We start from the raw sequence: 16,774 nt of genomic DNA, 5'->3' as shown, positions 1-16,774 counted from the left end.
GAGTGCAACAGTTTACACCAGGCCAATCGATGTCGGGAGTTTTGTAACACAATTAATAGTCTAAATTTAATTCATTATTGATAGCTACACGCTCCTAACATCTACCTGCTACTTGTTAGACACTGCATTTTACAGCTATAGAGAGAAAATGATCTAAAAATGTAACAAGTATTGACGTTTTCCTGCAGAAATGGTGTTTAAATCCTGAACTTAACCTTCCATGGAGGATGTGAGCTTTGTTTTGTAGCATAAGTTACCAGGGTGAGCTACTGAGGTTAAAAATAAATGCAAAACGAAAGCTGGTGCTGAACCCAAGGATAGCATGTGGTTCTCTGAAAGCTTTGAGGATTGATTTGTCAGTCCCGGATAAAGTTGTTTTGAATAACAGAGCACTCTTATTTTGAAATGAAGGCAAAATGAGCCGAGAGTTTAAAGCATGATTTGCATTCACATTGAGTGTTGATTGCAGTTACATGAAGTAGCAGTGTTTGGAACCCTCCCAGCATGCACCGGGGCAATGGATTCATGGTCTCATTTTATGTGTTCCTGCATTTTTACAGGTGTCATTTTGTTCTACACTGTGCTCCACAATGTTTCCTCTCTGTTAAACATCACCAGTGAATGTAGTTAGACTCCAATGCTGGGTGCATGCTTGGTGAGGTTCTCCCCCGTGGATGTGAAAGAGACTTTTAAGTGATAATCATGAGCCTGGTATGAAAATGAAACCTCTCTGAAATCTCTTTAAAAAGCAGCTTCAATTGCATGAACATTTTTCAGCAAAGTCAGTTTTGCATTTTTTTTGTGTTCACGTGACAAATTCACATTTTAATTTAAAATCACATGCAAAGTGCTCTGGCCCCATTGGGCTTTTAACAGTCAGAATATTTTACTTGAGTTTATTTCTTTTTGCTCACAGTATCTTGTTGTATACTTTAGCATGGCTAATTATAGGTAGCTCATCATTATGAAAATTTAGTTGTGGTAATTACACCAAAAAAAATCAGAATTGTTTGCATGTTCTCATTAAACACTGTATTTATGATTGCAATTTTTTCTGGAAAAAGACGAGCAGTCCAAATGTTACATACTGGGTTAGGCAAATGCTTGTTACATTTCCTTTATACAGAGTGAAGAAAACATACAAAGGGAAATGGGGAATATTTGAAAAGGACCATTTTGGGACCAAAAAGGACTGTTTCGGGGACCATTTACTGCTTTTGTGACATGTATTTATCAGATGATGAAGAGATCAAATGACTACTCTGAGACAGAAACCTTGCAATATGGTTAATCTAAGCTCACTTTTGTGAAGATAATGAAATACATGTAATTTCAACATGCTTTTAAGATGTACGCATAAGAAACATTTCTAATAAATATATCTTTGTCATGATCCAGTGAGCTGTTAATAAGCATTTTCCTTATCCACAGGTTTGGGCTTTAAGACTTGTTGCTCTGACAACGTTTTTTTAAACCAGCTTTGAAAAACCCCGACAATCCAGACTCATGTCAAACTGTTAACCTCAGTCTAATCTGGATAACTCAGTTATCCATGTACAAAGCACCGGGCCCAGTGTGAGAGAGCTGAAACAATGCATGCCAATCGAGAAGTGTCCATGGTGCTGAATCGACAGCAGCTCACAATACAGCAGCAGCACTGGGAGCTGTCTGTGAAGTATGTGCTGCTGAAGTGTGCCAATGGGTCATGTGCACAAAGCATGTCCTTCCTTGATGGTCATGGAGTCCTCACAGCCTATCCCACAGTGCATCTTGCACCTATTGTTTCTGGTTCAGCTCTCCGGCTCTGAACCGGAGAAGCTGGCGGTGGCGATGCACTGCAGGGTGTGCCACAAGCACTTAATGACATCAAGGAAGGTCAGTGGAATTCTCAGAGCTGACACTCAGCATTCAGCTGCAAGTAGCAGATAAATCTGAACAACGATAAGTAAATGTATGACATTAAGAAAGTGTGTTAAGTATTCTAGAGATACTCCATGTTTAGGTAAGGGTTAGGGTTGTTTTTACAGCAACTTCTGTTTTTGTTTCCACTTCAACCACTGTGGCTTGGCAAGCTTTAAGCCTTGAGCTAGGCATTTCCTATTTGAGTAGGCTGACTTACAGTTCTCTCCTTCACTTGATCGATACAAATGCTCTCTACAACTGACTATATAAATATACTTACTGGGCTCCACTTTGACTTCCAAATTTCAAACAGTGAAAAACAGGGCATCTGTTAGGAAATGTCCTTTTTTCAAAATACATTTTCACAACAAATGTAAGTTTTGCAAATTTTTATACCCACTGATTTATAACACTTCGCTTTAAATATTTAGTCCAAGAGGCTATGAGTTATATTATCATCTTTTCACACTCCATATTTAAGTGATTGCCCCAGCACACATCTGTTGGGCTCAGTAGTTTCAAGATGATCCGTAATGAAAATGTCATATCGCAGACTGAACCAACCTGTTTGTCATTCCCAACTCATCAAATACCAACACTTGGTCAGTGGCCCTTTGCGTCAGATACAGATGCACAGAGACACCCTTTAGCAGCAGTATGAGACGCATCGGGCGCTGTATTGTTTGACATTCTAAGCAACTAGAAAGAGTGAGAAAGTCTTTATAGGGTTTGTTTCCTGTTTGAAACCAAAAGTCAGTGGACTTAATTTGATAACAACATAGTGTATTAGTTTGTATAGCATTCTATGCTGGTGAAGTATGTCACGTGACATAGGTGACGTGTATCACATGACGCTACTTTTTCTCTAAAACTACCCATGTGCTTGTGTGGCCTAATTCTAAGCAAGTAAACCTAAAAATTAAATGTTTTACCAATACTCAAAGTTAATTTTGAAAAGGGAATGCATGCATTTAACGCATGGAAACTGTACATTTCCTATTAAAACTGAAGTTTATTTTGAAAAGGGAGGGCATGCATTTAACAAGCAGAAACTGTACATATAGTTGTGAAAATGTAAGTTTCTTTTGAAAAGTGACTGCGTGCTTTTAATGAGCTGAAACTGTACATTTCCTGTGAAAATATAATTTTATTTTGAAAAGACACAATGCATGTAACAAGCATAAATTTACACTCCATTTCTGAACTTCCAAAAGTGACGTTTGAGGGGTATTTAAAGAGTGATAATCTGATGTTTAGGGCCACTGCCCAAGGACCGGTATTTGACAAGCTGGGCGTGAGAATGTGTGGAATGAATCTGTGAGAAGTAGCATAGATTTGCAAGGTTATATATAGAAGTGTAGTGTGAATTCATATGGTTGAATGTATAAATCTCTTCCCTGTGGCAGAGCATGTCAGTTAATATTAATGCAGTCAAAACACTGAAGAAGAATAACATATCCCAATAGGAATCTCCAGTTTCACATTCCTAATCAATGTATGCAGACATCATCCACAAGAGAATAATTAGGCCTTCTGCCATTAATGATGGATGATTTGAAGTGCTGATGTGATCATTTTGCAAATCCATAAAAGCGCCTGGAAACCGTGAAAGCGGCTGCACTGTGAGCAGGCTGGGGCTTTACTCGCTCCCTGAGAACAACAGAAGGATAAACCAGGAAGAAGATGGAGATGTAAATGTTAGAGGAGAAAACAACACACTCACTTTCTCTCTCCTCATTGACTTGCTCCGGGCCACACAGGTGTGACTAAGTCTTATAGATTCACGGCTGATGGCAGAGCAGGGTTAGCGAGTGAGTAGTGGGTAACTGGAGCAAAGTGCCCGCCTTGCAGATCCTTGGAGAAAATGGCTTGGCAAGGGAGAGAGCTTTCAATCGATACTGCTCTGAAGAAGTTTGATAGGGATTTGGTGGGGCTGACTTTTCAACACAGCATCTGTGCTTTGGAGGACCTAGGAGGTCTGCTGGGGTCCTATGATCTGCCTGTGGTTGTCTTTTTTCTCTCTCTTCTCTGTTTTTGTTTTCTCTGTTAGTATCGCTCTGATTCTCTGTCAGCCTGGAAGCTATATTGATCCTTCTTCTTACTGTATGGTAGACATTGTTACCCTATTGTATTTCTGGTGTCTTATCTCAAAATTTAAATGTCTGAGGTAAAAACTGCCAGTGAAGTTTTATTGTGCCTTGTTCTCCAAATTCAGCTCGTTGTGTCTGAGACTTTATGCAAACGCAGCGGAAGAAAATGTCAGGAAACCTCGCATTGTGCCCTCCATTTCCCCCAAAAATGGAAAAGGGTGACAGACCGACAGGCCGCAGCAGTGGTGGAAATCCCTGATACATTCCCAGGGATCCACACTGTAAAAACAGGCACAAGCATCTCTGCTGCTAATACCATCTGTGACACCACACACACACTTCCTGTCTCCCACACTCTACAGCTTGCTATACACCAGGGGCCATGTCAAATCGCAGAGTTATTCCGGGGACTTGCTGTGGAATGGGAGGCACAAGTCACCATACATGCCAGTCCCCAAACACCCAGGCCAAATTGTGTGTCACACCAGCTTGGAAGAGAGGGAAAACACAGATGAATCCTCGACTGCTCCATTTGGGAATGGGAGAGAGACCGAGAGACGGAAAGGGAGAGAGAGACTTGGAAACCTGGTAAGTGCTAAACCCCCGCAATTAGCACCGTTGATGGGGAGAGTGGCTCTGATCCCAAAACAATCAGATCTGGGCTTATTTCATTTCTGGGCCATGATTTGAGAGGCTGCAGCTTTGGACATCTTCAGACTGCTGAGACTAAACCAGGAGTGTTCTAAAACACTGATTAAGTGAAATAGTACTGGCTATAATATCATTTTAATTGTTGTTTTATAACAACAGGACACTATACGGCTTAGCATCTATGGTGTGAATGCTGTCATTTCTCTGCACTGTGCTTGACGGTGATTCACCTGTCCAAAACCCAACCTGTCCAGTCATGTGACATCATGTTTTTTCTGCTTAGCATCTCATAGCAATGCACACGGCACCCTTTAGCGTCTCCATGTGACACACAACTGAAACACATTATAACATGTGATTAATGTTGTGAAACAATCAAGGTTAGGTTTAGCCAACGATACAAATAAAGAAAAAGGTTTGTTATGTTACAATAACGGATGTGATATCATGTTAGTGACATCATTGCACGACGTAAATTATGTAAGGTTACATTACAAACAATAACACATATAAACACCAAACAATTTATTTCTGGTTTCACACGGGACACGAACTGTGTTCTCCTGGATGAAAGTGTTGTTCTGTCTGACTCATCTACCTCCCCTTCCTCCCACCTTACGGGGGCTTCTTTTGCTCTTTATAGTACGACAGTTGCTCTCAGTGCCGAGTACTGCTGCAGATGGGTTTACATTGGAGTTAGCTGAAAGCCAGATGCATCTCATAAAGACATTAAAGGGTGCTGATATCACATGAGCTTGTTTTGTATACGAGCCATGACAATAAAACTGTCGCTGCTCATTCTAACACTGCAGCTCCTCTTGTTAAACTAATGACGACTGGCGGAGCTGGAATTGTGCTTCTTGTGTGGCACAGGAATTTTTTTTGTGGAAAACAGCAACAACACTGAAATCATATGTACTGCATTACCATTGTGTTAAATCTGTTACAGAGTTGATCAAACATGCAATATCATCACAAAGTGTTGAATGGTTCTCTGATTCTTCATTAAAAAGGAGTGTAGGAGAAAAGTGTATGCAACAGCAGTTAAAAAGGCCAAGTATGGTGAGGGACGCAGTCCAAAAGGCTAAAGAAAAGCTTGCACTGCTTCAAAGCAGTTAGTCAGCAAATCACACTGAAGCTATCTGGATGGATGGTTGGATTGGACTGAGACAGAGGGAGGGATAGATGGCATGTGACTTCCTCTCCCCCGATTCTCCCTCCTCCTCCCTTTTCCCTCTTACTATAATTTAGATACAGTCAGCCTTCACCTCTGCTTTACTCTTTAAACTGCCAACTTCAGCTGAAGTGGCAGATCGAGCATGAATGTGGCACCGGCCTTTATATGCCCCCGACAAAAAGGAAATAAATAAATATATAAACAAATTTTAAAAAATGCATCAACACAAGAGAAGCTACTTGGAGCCAGACATATAGTGCAAACAAACATAAACAACTCAGCTATCAAGCATTCAATTTGTTCTATAGCAAAAAAAAAAAAAGCAAAGAAAAAGTGGATGAAATATAGCCTTGGAACCAGACAAATCTGTAAGCTAATGTTTTATTTGCTCTGGCAGGTATGTCTGGTCTCTCTTCCATTCAGACAGATGTGCACCTGACCTGGCCTGGGCTGGGCCAATCACAACCATTTACCTAATATGGGCAGGTCTGAAACAATGACTGACCTGAGCCTTTATGCAAAATATGTTCTGATGCCACTTCTGGCTCTCATGCCGCTGACATTATAGCAAGTGTTAACCTAGCTTAGTAAAGAGGAGCACCGCTGAGCCAGTTTCCAACAATCAAGATGGTTGCAGCTGATGTTGAACTCTCTGTTGAAGCGCTTCTTTTGAATTCTGATACCAAAAACAGCGACACTCATTCACAGACAAGCTGATGCTGCACCATGATTGCTCATCTCTGCATCCTGTAGTCTGCTTTCATTTGTCCGTCACTCAACGCTACATCAGATATTTCGTTGCTCTGATTGGTTGTGGGTGTATCCAATTGTCTCCACAGACATTTTGGTCCACAGCCATTGATAACGCCTCTTGGAAATCAAAAATTAACTGAGAGGTTCCAGACTATCTCGCATTTGCGAATGAATCTTGCTATACCAGGCTAGAGGAAACACAGTTAGTGCACAAAAGCAAGATACATAACAACTATAAAAATACAATAAAGCTAAATGTGATTAAATTTGAGTGCCCATTTCATTTCTGTGTTTCTCCTTTTAAATCGCAAAATGGTGTCAGCAGTCATCGCTCAATTGTGCTTCTCTATTCCTGCCTCATTACAACTGAGAGAATAGTGCTGGGTAATTGTTTGACCCTTCCTGCTCAACCTATGTCCTTGGCTGCTGAGAGCGCTCGACGTGAGAGTTCTATGGGATAAATGGTGGCTATTCCCACACTCTGCCCTGTGGCTGTCTGCAAACAGAGCGCCATGGTATCGGTGACAAGAGAAGCCTGATGAAGGTACGCTGGCTGCACAAACCCAATGCAGGCCCCGGCAGCGGCAGCAGCACCTCTCTAAAAGGACCCATTGTGCCCCGCCAAAGCCTTTCCCTCTCCGCGGTGAAGTGGCCATTGTGGCTCGCAGAATAGCCATCGCTCTCCATTGCCTAGCGGGGAAAGTGCTGCTGTGATGGGGCTGAGTGTGGCCGCAGTTGCAGCAGTAGACAGTATCTCAATATCATGACCCCCATCAGCCCCTGAGTGGCCCCTGTTGCTCAGCCCATTCTTCCCACAGGTGGGCGCAATCCAGACCTAATTTCAGCCAGTGAATAGGGCGTAAGGAACAGGAGCATTCTAGAAGTGGAAATAGCAATGAAAGGTCGAGTTGTGCGCTCGGGAGTTTTTAGCATATGGCTCAACTTTGGACAACTTGTATTGATTTGGCTGCAGGGGTGGTTCTCTGGAAATTTATTCCTGCATGACAGGACGGACAAAAGCCTTATGGATTTCTAGGGGAGAAATAAACTGTGTTGGAGCACAACAATTCTCTTAAGGGTACTTCACTGAGAGCGATGCTTACAGTTTTTCAAGGTGCTCTGCTGAGAGTTAGCTAAGGAGTCAGGAGGAGGTGTTGAAAAGAAAAAAAAACATAAAAAGAAATAATACAATCATTAAAAGTGTGTCTGAGGAAGCTCGCCTGGTATGCATGGCCTTGGCTACAGCTCATGTGTAACTCATAAAAATCAGTATAGAGAACACAAGCGCTTTTAACGTCAAAGTGATGACTGAACTTTCCTTGGATTGTCTGTATTCACTGCATTTTATCATTCAGCTGAAGAAACAATCTCATGATATGCATTGTTGACCATTGGTCAAATTAATTAAACACTCCCTAGGAGGAAAAAAAGCCTTATTGTGGATTAGCTTGCCTTTCATTGCATAAGGGTCTGTCAAAATATGGAGTAAGTGACTGATGCTAATGTCCAGCACTTGTCTTTAGTCACAAATGCTATTGTGTCGTTAGATATATGCTAGTGTTATGCAAACAAATTGCATGATTATGCAAAACTAGAAATAGTGTGGATGAGTGATATCCCACAGCATAAGGATTAGTTACTAACACCCACTCTTCAATTATGAGCATAAAACTCTTATGTGGGGTTTTTTTGTGTCCCATATCCCTGTTATGCAACCTGCTCCACTTTGAAATAGGATCCTTTCACAGCTAACCACGTGTTAGCGTACCCTGGAATGGATGGGTACAGTTCAGACAAAGATGGAGACAGTCTTGGTTTTTTTCTGATGAGCCAAATAAGACTTGGAACAATTTGGTCTAACAGGCTCGGCAGCACAAAAAGCCCTCCAGTGTTTACTACTGACTCCGAGAGGAAGGACTGTCTTCAGGTTGCAGGTGAACATGATACATCATCATCAACAGGGAGGTTACATCAGCTCGTTTTGTCCAGAACGTGCCCTTCCGAGTGGGGAGGTAGGGAGTCTGGGGTGATATTTTTAAACCTGAGAAACAGCAGCTGCCTTTGCGCTGGAGTAATTTAGGTTAAACAGCTCACTGGCGGGTGCTAAAGAGATCCGTCTCACGCCTGAAACATAAGCCGGTCCTGAGAAACTCTCCAGCCAAGAATTCTCTCAGGTCTAGGCAGATGACATTTGAGGTGAGGCCAAAAAGAGATAAGGTGCTGACATGACAAAGCGCCTTGAAACGCCTGTTTTATTTCTCTTTTATTGATACTCCCTGATTCTCTTTAAGAAATTCAAGCTGAGCCTCTTAAAAGGCGAGATATGGTAATGCAAATATTTCAAATCATCCCACTGGAGGCTACAAAGAACATCTTCATTAATTCATTGGCCTGCTTTTCTTGGGGTTACTTAGATATGAAAAAAAGGGGGCTGGGATTACATTACTTTCAACTATTTGAGAGGAGAAAAAAAAAACCCTCATCCAAGATTCAGATGTACTTGCGAGCTCTGCTGAATGAATTCATGACCCAATCTTTGTGGAATACAGTAGAGTATGTGGCACGAATCCAGGATTTCCAACACCCGAGTCTCTCAACTCTTCCTCAATTAGAAAGACCAAAGGCAAGTTGTTAAAAGCCACAAAGAGCTTTGAACTCAACTGGTGCCATCATGCGTCAATTTTGAGCCTTTTCCTCTGTAGCAGACAGCACGACAAGAGATGTACTAACTTTGACATCCTCAATAATAAATGTCCTGTTCGACTGACTAATATTAGTACCAATCTCGATATCCTACTGGCGTGGGCACACAGGAGGAGAGGGCGTAACTCGATCGGATCGATGGGCCGTACTGTATCCTGTCTTCCCTTCTGTCTCTCTCCGCCTGCCACCCCTTCTCCTTCTTTCACAAATCCATCCACGCAATCACTCACAGACAATGAGAAGTCTTTCAATCCATCTCTCCATCATGGGCTGTTCCACCTCTACTATGCCTAATCAAAGGTGAAAAGCGATAGAAGGGCGAGAGAAAGCGCCAGCGGGGGAACATCTTCCCTCATCATGGCCCCCACGGCTAAAATGGAGGGCGTGAGGAGGAGTAGGAGGAAATCTTTCATTTTCCTATCGCATTTCCTCCCCCCTTTTTTTTTATGCCAGTGAAAGTGTCTGTCTTCTTTATAGCTCCCCTAAGCTCCTCTAACCTCTCTTCTCTCCCACTCTGCGGGCGGATGGTGGACGGATGGACGGGAAGATGGATGAGGGCCAGACGGCAAGCGGCAGAAGAGTGAGTTAATGAGGCAGATTGCTCTCTTTGCCGCCGTGCAAGGGATTACAGGAAGATTACCCATTCTGATTCTCTTCTCTTCCAATTTCGCTCTCTCAGTCTCTGCAGTGGTAAACCCGAGGGGTGCGACGGGGCGGGGAGGGGCGTGGGGAGGGTGTGAGGGGTGCATGTTTTGATAGAGGTGAGATGGAAGACAGTGCCTTGGCTTCCTGTCAGGGGAAAATGACAGCTGCTCAAAACACTGACCTGTGAAAGGATAGAGTTTCTGACTGATGCCTCCAATCTGACAGCTGCTTCGAGGGCTACACTTGGCCTAAATATACCCAGCATGAGACTGAATATCTTATAAGTCTCATGAGATCCAGCTCCTTCATCAAGTTCATCTTCAGAGACTAACTTGACCAAACTGGGTCCACAGATTCCATCCACTTCACGATAACTTGCATTATGCATTTGAAAAGGTGTTGTTTTTCTGCCGCAAACAAATGGCATGCCCATTGTGTGTTGACCCAGAATGATGGCATTTGAGTTGAAAAGCTGGAGGTTCGTATTCGGGGAAAAGTTGTTAGGAGCTACGTGTCAGAGGGATGAGCGAAAACAAAGAGAAGCGCAGGACCTCGAATCCACTTTTTGCACTCGCCGCATAACAAACAGTGAAAAGGTCTGGAGAAATTATTCAAATTGCAGGGGAATTTGCAATTATTATAAGTCATCTCAACCCACAAAGGCAATGTTAAGCACCCTTCATGAAGTGCACTGAAAGCTCGGAGAACAAAAGTGGAATCATGTATGGGCCCATTTTCTGCCAGCGGTGTCTGCTCAGTGTGTTATAAAGGGGAGAAGCTATTTAGGTATTTCCAAAGCCATTGTCTAAGCTAGACTCGTTAGACTGGCTTGATGGTGGAGTCTCTTTTTTTCTGCCAATTGGGAATTAACAACTGCCAAATTGCGCTCGAGAAAAGCAATATTGGTGCTGCAACTCTTTGCTTGAATGATGATGAAGTCGCTGAAAAAGGCAGAAAAATACACTTTTGACCTCAGTGCTCAGGTGTCAGTCATGTCCTTTGGCATGGCCTTTCGTCCTGGCTTTATGAAACTCTACATCTCTGGCCTGAGAAAGTCACCAGGAGATGGGTCACATACAGGGGCAGATAGCCCCCTGGGCAATGACATGCAAAGGGCCCCACCATCTTTCCTACAAAGGAGTGAGACACACACTCAAGTCTTGTGTGGTTGACTCTTTGTAGTCGTTTTATGTCTCTCTCTGGTTGTTTTGTCCCTTTTTGTAGTTATATTGTATGTCTTTGCAGTTCCTTTTTTGTAGTCCTTTTGTGCCTCTTTGTGGTTGTTTGTGTGTCTTTGTAGTTGTTTCATGTCTCCTTGTTTTCGTTTTGTGTCTCATTGTGGTTTCTTTGCATCTCTTTGTAGTCCTTGTGTGTCTCTTTGTGGTTGCTTTATGTCTCTTTGTAGTCAAAGTGTTTGTCTATGTGGTTGTTTTGCCCAATTTTTAGTTCTTTTGTTTGTTTAGTTCTTTTAGTTCTTATGTGTCCATGTAGTCATTTCGTGTCTCCTTGTGGTTGCTTTGTGTCTCTTTGCAGTCATTTTGTTTCTCTTCATGTTTGTTTTGCCCATATTTGTAGTTTTTGTGTGTCTTTGCTGTTCCTTTGTGTCTATTTGTAGTCATATGGTGTCTCTTTGTTTTTGCTTTATGTCTCTTTGTAGATGTTTCGTGTCTCCTTGTGGTTGCTTTGTGTGTTTTTGTAGTCATGTTGTTTCTCTTCGTGTTTGTTTTGCCCATTCTGCAGTTACTTTGTGTCTCTTTGCAGTTCCTCTGCATCTCTCTGTGGCTTTTGAACATCTTTGTGTTTGTTTTGTGTCTCCTCCTGCCCTTTAAGTGTTAATCTGAGTGACATTTCGCAGGTGAAGGCCAGAGGGGCCCCTGACACTTTGGGCTCCTGGGCCTGTGCCCAGTAGGCCCATTCAGTAATCCATTCATGGTCACATCACCTTGCTTGATTTCTCACACGGGGCTTCATTTGCATTAAGAAGACAGCCAGCTCAATAAGCACTACAACTTCCTGTGTGTGGTTCAGCCAGTCATTCTCACGAAGGCCTTCAAGCAATGAATTCAGGTCAGTCAATCAGAGCTGGGGCACTTCTCTGTAGTCATCAGACTTCACCACAGTGAGCACCATGTGTCAGCAAAGTCTTTAAAATTAATACAAAGTGTATTATTGACATTTCTCCTGTAGTAAATGTCTCCTCTAGCCACACAGTCCAACAATAAAGATGTGGAAGTGGTTTCAGACAAGTGATCAATAGACAAATATTATAAAAATGACAAGCTACTGGTCTAAAATGTATTGTGGAAAAAGTTCACACAGCTTCAGTGTAAAAATGCAGAGTAGGTCAGTTTTCCCACAGGCGTTTACAAGGACTCTCCGTGTGGTGTCTGCTTTCCTCCTCTCTCTGCTCCTCACCTTCAGTCTCTTCCTCCTAGACATCAGCTCGGTTTAATTAGTACAACTAACCCCACAACCCGACTCGCATCTCAGCATCAGCGATCTACCGATTTGTACTACTTGTTATTTCTCCTCCGGTTCGGGGATTTTGTGTAGAGACACCGTTACGCACCCCAGTGGGCGTTTGGCGACACGGTGGCGCAGGAGTCGCATACAGTCGCAGTGTTGTCGGCGCAACATAGAGCTCCCAAATATCCACGTATACTGTACGCATTACTAACACGTCGTGCTGATCACATTTACTTTGAGGAAACTCTTCGGAGATCGCGTTAACGCCACAGAGGGTCAGATGATTCTGCCCTTCAGCAGCCAATTATAATGCAGCTGTCCAGTATAGAAAGTATACCCTCCGGTGGCCTAATTCTGCGCATCATAAAGATTTTATTTTAGCATTTTAAGGATAAATGTATCATAAATAATGCTAGATAAATAATTTCAGACTCAGTCGTTGATGCATGCCAGAATTATGACTCGACTCTGTAGTGGGTAAAATCCCAGCAAAATTTTCATTTCAGGGATTTGGAGTGAAGGAGATGTTCAAGTAAGCAGGCTGTGTGTGTGAAAATTAGGCCACATGTATAATCAACAGAATACACAGCGTTTCTCACTTGCTACAATTTAGGCTTAAAAAAAAAATCCAAACCGGAGCTGTTGGAATAAAACGCTGCCTCGAGTGTCGGAAGCTGAAATCCCTCACAAGTCGTCTGCGTAAACACATCCACAGCCTAAAGAAGCCCCCAAACTGACTTTCACCGAGCACTGTCATATTTCTTTTTTTGGTGAATTCCCACACTCGGACACTGCTGTCACGCGTGGCTTCAAAACATATACGTCCATCACCCCCCCCCCCCCCCNCTTTTTTTGGTGAATTCCCACACTCGGACACTGCTGTCACGCGTGGCTTCAAAACATATACGTCCATCACCCCCCCCCCCCTACACACACCGGATTCAACGTGTCTGCTCCCAGAGCCGCAGAAAACAAACAGCAGACCTCAAATCCACTCGCCTCCCAAATCTCCTCCAAATATTGACCCATTACGCATCGTTTGCTGCTGGCTGCCTCTCAGCAGAACAAAGCCAACAATTGTCCACGATTAGACTATGTGAGTGTATTTTTATTTTTTCCCCGACATCACCTGTCATCATTTGGAGGACATTAGCAGAGAGTGACAAATCCTCACAGCCAGAAAAAAAAGCCCCACAGAAGCATAGTCACAGCAAAGAAAAGAAAAGTCCTTACTTGTGTTTTGCGGCAATCCCTCCGATAATATTCTCCAGATTTGGGGAGGTTTGTAAATATCCCTGGATATATCTTGGATGCTGTTCACGCTTCTGTGTGTCTTTTTTCTTTTATCCAGAGCGCTGAGCAGACCACAACGTAGCTTTTCTTTCCCTCCTCTCTCTTCAAGACAGATGTGAACAGTCCTGGCCGAGTCGCTCCACCTGCATCCCTGCCGTCAAGTCAGCCACAATGCACAACACGCAGCTTCAGATTGTTCTTTTCAAATTAAAACTCCCACATTGCGATGTACCGCCGGGGATTTTATTGTGGAGGTTTCGTCGCCGTGTTTCTGGTGGATGCTTCTGAACGCTTTGACGCATCTCCACCTGCATCCACTGGAAGACACGGCGGCATCAGCAGGCAGCGGCAGCGGCACCGCACTGAGGAGGCCGCCCACAGAGACACGCCCCGCTCCGGCTGGAGAAGGCTATTTCACCCTGGGCGAGGGAGACGGGAGGGCGGTGCTGGATGTGCTGTTGGAAAATACTTTCCTGTGTAAGTGGTCGCACCTGACAGCCGGTTAAGATTTGGGGAATTAAGAAAATAGGGTGGTAAAAGAAGATGATAGTATATGAGATCACGGGCGGATTATGAGACAATGGTCCCCTGGGCACAGATATGCAAAGGGCCCCACCACCTCTCCTACAAAGAGGCAAGACACACAGACTTGTGCTGGTTTTGCATCCCTCTGTAATCAATATGCATATTTGTATGGTTTTATGTCTCTTTGTGGTCATTTTGTGTCACCTTGTGGCTGTTTTGTGTCTTTTTATGGTTGTTTTGTGTCTCTCTGTAGTCATTTTGCATCTGTGGTTGTAATGCGTCTCCTTGTGGTCGTCATTTTGTGTCTCCTTTTGGTCACTTTGTGTCTCCTTTTGGTCACTGTGTGTCTCCATGTGGTTGTTTGGTGTCTTCTTATGGTTGTTTTGTATCTCTCTGCAGTTATTTTGTGTTTCCATGTGGTTGTTTTGTGTCTTTTTGTAGCCATTTGGGTCTCCTGGGGGTAATTTCATGTCTTATTGAGGTACTCTTGTGTGTCTTTATGGTGACTTTGCATCTCTTTGTATTTGTTTTGAGTCACTTTGTGGTCAGTTTGTGTCTCTTCCTGGTCAGTATGTGTTAATTAGAGTGACATTTTGCAAGTGAAGGTTAGGGGGCCCCCTGACACTGCGGGCCCCTGAGCCCGTGCCCAGTAGTCCTGTTCAGTAATCCATCCATGTCTGAGATGAAGACAAAACCAAGACAAAAATCCTCCATATCTGAAAACTCACATCCTACTATATTGTAAGCAATCAACTGTAAGCATCATAAGCAATTACAGCTTTACAGTATACCACACAAATATGCAAGACACTACTACTATCGCTACTGCTGTAAATTAGAAATGCAGTGCAACAGAAAATAATTGACCATTTACTCAGACTTCAACTTCAACTATCTGACAAATATAACATAAAACACACATGGCAACACCATTTGGACAAACCACATGCAGAACAGCAGCACATCAAAATACCAGAACTGGTAGTAATAATAATAGCAATTTTAAAGTCTATTATTATGATGACATTTGGTAATGATTATTTTGGATAGTGGTGCATGGCTCCCTGTTGTAGAATAGCATTTATATGTAGTGTAATAATGTGTAAATATAATATATATTATAATTACTGCCTTGTAAGACAGTAAGTGAAAAAAAGTCTTGAAAAATTGAAGTAAAAGGGTAAAAATCTATATTACAGTCCCATAAAAATCAACAAAATCTACCCAAAGAACAGCACACACACCACAAACTGTGCTGCTTGTGAAGGATGGTCACAGCTGCCTCCAATAATGATATCAAAGCCGACAGCCTAGCCTATCTGGAACCTAATTATATAAACTACACTGTCTGAGGCAAAATGGAGCAATTCCTAATGAGTCACAAACTTACTTGTTTAAGATATAACTATCAGGTGCGCTGCTGCTATTATTTGCTAATGACTGCCCACAGCCTCAAACATTTTGCAGCCAATTATGTAAACAAAACTGTGGGTCCGTGTGCCCATCATCATAAAGGGAAAAACAACATAAAAAGAAATTTCCTTCCATAGACGGCATAACCCTCATCAGTTTATTTACTTGGACACACACATACGTTTCCCTCATAAAGATTAATGATAGTCTAAATATGTGACTAAACAATATAATATAGATAAAGAGGAGAGACTATTGAGTTTAGGTGGATTTACAAGTTTGCAAGTCCCTGAATGAATAAAAAAAAGATTATTCACATACTGCTATGTTCTCATTAGCAATTTAAGCGTCTCTGTAGTACTGAAGATAAAGTTAATAGTGAATATATACCATGCTCTGTGATATTTAGATCCAAAGTATCACTCTAATATTCCAAATATACATACTTTTGCTATGATAACGGTATGGTTTCCAAATTCAAAGTAAACCTCAGCCTGTCAAATACCAGATGCATTCAAAGGTATGGTAATATTGAGAGGCAGAGCTGTTTGTTCAAGTGGAACTGGAATAATTTGCTGAGATGATCTGAATATCCACAGCTTTATAGTTTCTTTTTGTGTGCAAACTGGACTCAAAGTATTTCACAAGTCTAAAGAGCACTGCTCATTTTATTCTTCTAGGTAGTTAGAGAGACAGTTCACCCTGAAATCAAAACTACATATTTCTCCTCTTACCTGTAGTGCTGTTTATTAATCTATATTTTCTTGGTGCAAGTTGCCAAGTGTTGAAGTCATCAGCCAAAGAGATGTCTACCTTTCCTTTTCTCCAGTATAATGGAACAAGGGGTATCAGCTTTGCTGGATTTTGCTTTCAATAGCCTGATGCCCATTAACCCGTTAACTAACCGGTTAGTTTCCAATTAAAAAAATGCAAAATGAAAATGAGAAAGTAAAATAAAAGAGGCCGTTTTATTTGGGTGCTCCATTGACTCAGTGAGCTTTAGTGCCACATTTCAAAGCACTATCCATTTAAAGGTGGTGAAATTTTAATGTTTAGTGATGTAAATGTCTTGCCTTTATTTTATTTTTCTGTTGGCTCTGCTGACAGCCACATTAACATGTAAGAAACATAGTGCCCGCTGGCCACCATCCGCTCT

The 16,774-nt window shown here is 42.3% G+C and overlaps 1 protein-coding gene across 1 annotated transcript in view; it reads right to left on the bottom strand.

The window, feature by feature from the left end:
• Positions 1 to 13,943, bottom strand: part of LOC126404194 (neurexin-2-like) — an 813,153-nt gene extending 799,210 nt beyond the window's left edge. Inside the window, exon 1 of the mRNA XM_050067247.1 lies at positions 13,621 to 13,943. The gene's annotated coding sequence lies outside the window, so the exon portion shown is untranslated. The remainder of the gene's footprint in view (positions 1 to 13,620) is intronic.
• Positions 13,944 to 16,774: the final 2,831 nt, after the last annotated feature.

This window comes from Epinephelus moara, chromosome 17, assembly GCF_006386435.1.
Source record: "Epinephelus moara isolate mb chromosome 17, YSFRI_EMoa_1.0, whole genome shotgun sequence".
Classification (NCBI taxonomy): domain Eukaryota; kingdom Metazoa; phylum Chordata; class Actinopteri; order Perciformes; family Serranidae; genus Epinephelus; species Epinephelus moara.
This window is presented reverse-complemented; position numbering and strand designations above follow the sequence as displayed.